The sequence below is a fragment of the Amborella trichopoda genome, chromosome 6 (assembly GCF_054954075.1).
Source record: "Amborella trichopoda isolate Santa Cruz 75 chromosome 6, AtrichopodaSantaCruz75HAP2 v2.0, whole genome shotgun sequence".
Classification (NCBI taxonomy): Eukaryota; Viridiplantae; Streptophyta; class Magnoliopsida; order Amborellales; family Amborellaceae; genus Amborella; species Amborella trichopoda.
The window spans coordinates 19988140-19995310 of NC_142341.1; positions in this window are offsets into that span (position 1 = coordinate 19988140).

Below are 7171 nucleotides of genomic sequence, written 5' to 3' on the forward strand. Positions count from 1 at the left end.
CCAAATATGGTAGCATCTAAGAGTATTGGCGGAGACCCAAGAAGTAGGGTTTTAAAATTAGGCAAGAGAGAAGAGGGTGGAACGAGGAATCAAAGAGCAAGAAAGTCAAGGATCCAAGGCAAGTCGATAGATGAAACAAATTCGAATCCTCTAGGATATTGTAAAAGGCAAGGATTAAGGAGATGTTACTCCTAAAAGGAGCAAAACCTCGACAGTAGGGATCAAAGTGATCCTTAATTGGGCCTACCCGGCCTTAGGCATTAACCTCCATTGATATGATAGGGGGATTTTCAGGCCAAGAAAACGATTCAAGAACCTAGAAAAACCCACAAATGGGTCCCAAACCCTAGAGGAAGGGATAGCTCCATTTTAAGCATTAACCTTCTTAGAGGAGTTGGTGAAAAAGATGGTCACTAAGATAGGCAGAACTTAGACGAAGATGGAGGGAGATGAAGGGAGAGAAGGGACGAAAGAAAAGGAGGGAGAGAAGGGACGAAAGAAAAGGGTGGGGGAAGGGGGGGAGCCACCCTTTTGGCATAGGGCAGAGAAATTAGTAACTCAACAAAAAGCATGAGAGAGACTAGAAAGGGCACGTATAGAGAGATGGAGAAAACAAGGAATAGAAGGAAAAAAAACCCAAAAAAGCAGGGAAATTAGTAACTAAACAAAAAGCATAAGAGAGACTAGAAAGGGAAAGTATAGAGAGATGGAGAAAGCAAGGAATAAAAGGAAAGAAACCCAAAAAAAGAAATAGAAAGGAAGAAGAAGAAGAAAGGGAAGGGTTGAGAGAGATGGAGTCAAAGAGGAAGAACCAATGAGAGAGGGAGCGAAAGGGGGAGAAGTAAAGAGAGAAATTGAGGGAGAGAAAGATAGAGAGAAATTGAGAGAGAGGGATTAGGAAAAAGGGGAGAGAGAAGAAGAAGAACACAGAATAAAAAATCTCACACCAATAAGATCTGAGATTGTGCAGCTTATATTTGAACCAGAATACTCAAGATCTGAAGCAAGAACAAATAGATCTGAGGCATGACGCTCAAATTGATGGCTAGGAGCAGAAAGCATTGAGAAAAACACCAAAGAAAGAAACAAAAAGAGCATAGGAAGACGCCAGATGGTCGTCGGAGTGCGCTAACAATAGCCGGAGTGCCTTGGTCACGGGAGGAACTTGTCTGCCTAGGGCCCTGGTTGCCGGATAACCTTTGTCTCTAGATTTCCTTTGTTGTCATTGCGTCGGTCGTCACAAAAAAGAAACTCCGACAAATACGAAGTAGCGATTTCCGATTTGTATATATATATTTTTTAACACTACCACAGATTCCACTAAAAGAAAATAAATTACAAGATGCAGATCATTGGAAGTACCAATGCTCAAGCTTTCGAATACCCTTTTATTTATTTCTTTCCATATAATCCAAAGAATAATCACCCAAATTGACTGTCCATAATATTACACCCATTTTTTAAATACCAAGAGTAAGCCATTGATGCAGAAGCTGATTGGTATTTTTTGGTATTTGTACTGACATGTTTAGACACTAAAGAGCCCAATCCTAAAGATTCACCAGAAAGGGGCAATCAAGAAAAAAGTATTGGCCCGTTTCATTATCAACTTCTAAAAAAATACAGACATTTATTATAATGAAACCCCTTTTTTGCAAGTTATTATCAACATTTAATTTATCTTGGAACGAAATCCACAAGAATAATTGAACTTTTAAAGGCCCATGAAGCTTTTTAATATTGAAGAGACCAACATTTAACTGTCTACTACGATCACAAAAGAGGAGATCATAGTCGGACTTAATTGAAAAGGCTCCTGAGTAAATTAAGATCCCAAATGATTACATCTTTTTTGTTTGGTGAGATATAAACACTTTGAAGCATTTCTATAAGAGTTTGGTATTCATCAATAAATCTATTTAAAACTCTTCTATGTCTGCAAGGTAAAGAACAAACAATGTAGCAGAAAAACCCCCACTAGCATCTTTAACAGAAGCTAACAGGTTAGTAACTTTGGTGTGTTGGGTTTATGTGGCCTTTAAAAGCCTTATGAGTGTTTGTAAAATGAAATGATATAGTGAAATATGAACTCAGTGGGAGTGTGGTCTCTCGTGGACCATACTAAGCAAACGATGGTTTGCTGATACCGATCTGTGCTTAAAGATCTAGGCCAGTCGGTTGGGAAAAAGCAATGTTCCCTGGGCATGAAGAACAAACCGATGAGGGTTTATGGGTTAGCCCTTGATGAGGTCGGGGAACATGCCCGGATGAGTGAGCCGAGGGGCTATATGACCCTTGTGTGTGATGGTGGCCTACAGAGACGGGGGCCAAAGCCTCATCCATGTGCAATCACACGGCAAGCATATCGATAGATCGTTCGGGAAAGCCAGATATCCACCTTTTAGGGTGAAGCGTATGCATGTGTGAGAGATACCCCTATGTACCATATGAGCTATGGTCGCATCAGGTCTAAGTGACCTTGACTCATCTCTAGGGGAGGACCTGTAATCTACAGATTGGGATTGCGACCTCTTGATTCATTGACCTGACTTTGGTGACCCGTTAATGAGCCCCTGCATGGACTGTGGGTCATGGGAAACACTGGGTCGGTTCGATAAAGCTAGTGTAGTCTGTAGTCCACAGTTGAAGGTGGAGTACCCCGTTATTACATATTGGATTCCTAAAACCATAGGGATACTTTTCCCATCATATTAATTTAATTGTATTCATTTTGTTATTGAAATTATTTTAGTTTTATTATTTGAGTTTTTATGAATCTCTCAATAGTTTATTTGTAATTTTTGGACTTATAAAAATACAGTTATTGTTCTTACAAAGTTATAAAAATTCAAATATATATTTTAAATTATTTTATTCAATTTTAAAAATAATATTTTTTTAATAAAATTCCATGGAGGCCCATAGTGCACATAGGCCCACCATGTGGCATGTGGGTGGGGGCCCAAATGTGCCACAAAAGGGTGGCACGCCCCACCCTCTTTGGATTCTTTTGTTTGCTTTTAAAATAATGTTGTTGATTTGTGGTATGTGGTCAAATCTTGGAAGGGATATCTTGACCATGGCTTTATCTATTTTGTAGCAAGTTTGTTTTAAAGAGATATAGTCAATTTGAATTGATATGGATCTTTTATTATTTATATTTAGTAGTATTTATCTACTTGATATTATTTGACATATCCTTATGGAATATGTTACATGGATCGTGTAATTTTATAGAATGCATGATATTTGTTTTATTTAAATATATTGATAAGAAAATGGTTTAAAGAAAGAGGGATAATAGTCCAATCTCCTTCCATAATGCTGATGTCCCATCTATGGAATTGATGGCTTAGATCTTTCACCCCATAAGTCACCCTTGATTGACGGTCTATGTTCAATTTCACAAGAAGAGGCAAGCCAAAGAAAACCCTAATAAACCCTAATCTTATTCAAAACCTATAAAAATGAATTGTCTCTACCAAAAAATCTCTACACCTTATCTTTCTATCTCTCTCTTAAGAAAATTTATCTCTCTCATGTTTGATCTCTCTCTCCCACATTGTGAAAGAACCTAAGGGTTTAGGTTATGAAGTTCTTCTCTCTTATCTCTCAAATATGGATTTATGGCTAAATATTTTAGGGTTTAACAAAAAGAGAATCCATCTCTCTCAAACTAGGTTGCTAAGAGAATTCACCTAGGGTTTGAGTTTGTGATTAAAGGGGTTCATGTTCCATTGGTGTGGCTTGGCCAAAATTTGTTTTTCTGGTTCGAGATTGATGCTAGATTGTTGATCCGATGCCATTGGATGGTGGTGACTCGGTGTGGGGTGTAATAAACCCGGTTGAGATAATATTCGGCACTCTTCCTTTTGTTTCTTGCAATCTTATCTTTTATTCTCTAGCACAGTGTATAGTTGTTTCAATGACATCAAGTTGTTAAGATCTCGGTTTTATTGTTATGCTGATTTTATTTTGAAATTTATCTTATCATAATAAAGACCACATGTAAGTGATCTTTTGCCAAAAGAAAGGGGTGAAAGAAAAAAAAAAAAAATGCATTTCTCTGGAAAAGATCACATAGGTCTTTATTTCATTGGTATCAGAGCTATTGATACTTGATGCCATTAGTTGTCTTTTCTCTTTATTGAGTTTAAATGAAGCTTGGGAATGAGATATAAGAAAGCTAATGACCTTTGTGGTCAAGAAATACACACATGATTAAGAATTATTGAAATATTCCAACACCGAAAAGACACTATGCATAATGAGTATTCTAGGCTATTTTGAAGTAGTGATATGAAAAATATAATAAGGTATTTTTCTATTACATGCTCAGTGATATTTTGTGTCTTTAAGAGTAGGATTTACCTGCAAAATTTCAGTGGGAGATCCTATACGAATTGAGAATTATAGACTCAACAATGAAGGGTGCTAGTTCTGATCATGCAAAATTCAGGAGCTGTCTATTGAGTTCGGTGATTTTTTTCAGTAATTATATGATTTTATTTCTTGCTAAAATTTTACTATAACTCACAAAATTGAGCCCACTTTCAAGAAAAAAAAAGTTTCATCAAGAAAATCCTGGTGGTTTGAAAGATATGATCAATTTATTGAAGGATATACAAGTGCTATTTTCTGCAACAAAAATTATTTCCATGACTTGGAAGTCATGATTTTATTTCTATACTTAACAGAATTTTTTATGGTCCACACTAAACTTTTAGGCTTTCATTCTGAGTCTAATTTGTAATAAAATTTATTTGAGAGAGAAATATCTACGTGAAAAGAGGAATAAAAATTTTGGATTAAAGAGAGGTCATCTGAATTTTTTACAATTTGGTATGTTCTTCATTAAGACATGAATATCTATATTTATCAAGCCTACTTAGCAAAGTCATATGAGGCTTGTGGAAATATATGTGCTATCATTATGTGTCTAATTTTAAAAAAAATTGGTTTGAAAGGGAAACTCCATGATGGTAGAAAGAAAATACAATTTTTCTAGATAATGTTCATCCTAGAATTCTGCAGTATGATTTTTTTGGTGTCGTGAATGTCACTTATTTATTTCTCTGAAGAAAAGTATTATTTGGGATTCAAACTATGACGTTATGATTTGGTTTCGAGTCTAGTTTTTAAAACAAAATATTTCAAGAAGAAATACTTTAAGGATTGAGAGAAACAAATTTTTTTTATTAAGAGGTGCTCAAGGTGATTTTCAACTGAAAAAATTGCTTTGTGACCTAAATGTCACTGAAACGAAGACTCACTATACGGTATGATTTAGGGATGTAACTGAGCATTATTTTGTATTTTTTGAGTGTATTTCAATACTTAAAAGGATTCGAAGATAAACTTTTTATGAGTTGATAGATGTCATATTTTTATCATGGGATGCTCATGTTCTATGCTGCAGTAAATCAAAACATGTGGCATGTTAAGGCACATCATTGAATTCCCAATTATGGAGACCTTTAAGACTTTAAAAGGATTTATAGTGCGCCATGAGTATGATTTATTATGGTACAACTTCAGAGAGATGTAATTCAGAATTGGCAAGATAAGACACTCTATGTGAAGAGTATTCGATCTAAAAATAGCAGAAAGAAGAAGAAACACAATATCTATAAAAACATCTTGGTTTCTTTGAAATAAAGGGATATATAGAGAGACTTGGTGGTAGCATAGAAACGCTAAATATCAGTGGGAGAATCAAGATTGTAATATTTAAAATAATGGGATGAAGAAGAGATTTTCTTCATGGTGTAAGATCGGAGAACTCAAGTGCCCAAGAGATGGACACTTCGTGCATGTGAAACCAATGACCAATATATTCTCCAACAGTTGCATGTACTTCCAAGATCACAAAAGCTTATCCAACAAGTAAAAACGATGAATCAAGAAAGCATAAGTACAATACTACATGGTTTTGAGGTATGAAATCTATCCCACATTATATGGTAAGGTCATAGAGGGAAAGATGATTCAATAACTTTATTTAATATGTTTTGGTTATATTTTGGCTAAAATTATAAGATGGTATATATGATTTGTTTTTATGGCCATGAACTTGAATTGGTAGGAAATTAAAGGTAAATGTGGTAAAATGATTTATGAAAGCTAAGCATGTATTTTATAATTAAATTGGATGATTTCAGAAAAGCCTAAATCTATGAATATGGTTTTGAGAAAACCACATAGTTTTGCAAGGTCCATTAAGTTTTTATGAAAATCATTTTAAACTGTCATACTATTATATAACTATTGCTGTGAATGCATATACAAATACCAAGTCATTTTTTTTTTATTAAAAAGAAAAACATTGTGTCTTGAAGGTATTTATAATAGTGGGAGAAAAATTATCATGCATTTTTTTAAAATACTTATATGCTTTGACCCATGTTTTTAATTATTTAGAATCATCGATTACCTAAGACTTTGAACTATAGAGAATGTTGTAGAAATGCCATCATGTTGGGTTTTCCTGACACATATTGTGTTGATTAGATAACTTAATCTGTATGAATTTACTACCAAGATGTCTAGTGTGGTTGAATCTTTATGGTTCATGAAGGTTTTTGCATATTGTGAAACCAACGGGTATTGAATTACATATTGCATAAGATTTGATATGCTACCTCATGATATATGCATAAGAATGTTGAGAATGTATATGTTGTATATGAAATAATTGAGTGGAAGCTGCTACAATCCCAGGGTCTTTTAGCTGCTTGGATATTCAGATATACAGGTGCCAGCTATCTCACAGATCTAGATGATGCGATGTCTACATTTGGATATGTGTTCATGCTTAGAGGGGGTGCAGTTTCTTGGAAATCAAAGAAACAGAATGTGATGAAATAGTCCACCATGAAGGCAGAGTATGTGGCGTGTTGTTTGGTGATCGAGGAGGCTGTATGGATTAAGAAATTTCTTAATCGACTTGACTTTCACCTCGTGCGTTGCGAGGCAGTAAGAATTTTCTGCAACAGCATGGTGACGATATGCATGTCAAAGGAGCCACGATTCCGTAAGAACTCCAAGTATATAAAACCATGTTTTTATCACCTGAGGAATAATGTGAGATTGAGAAAGATCGAGATCTAGATAAACTAAATATTCTAATGGGAGCACCTGCTAGTATTTGACATGCCAAATGGAACAACAA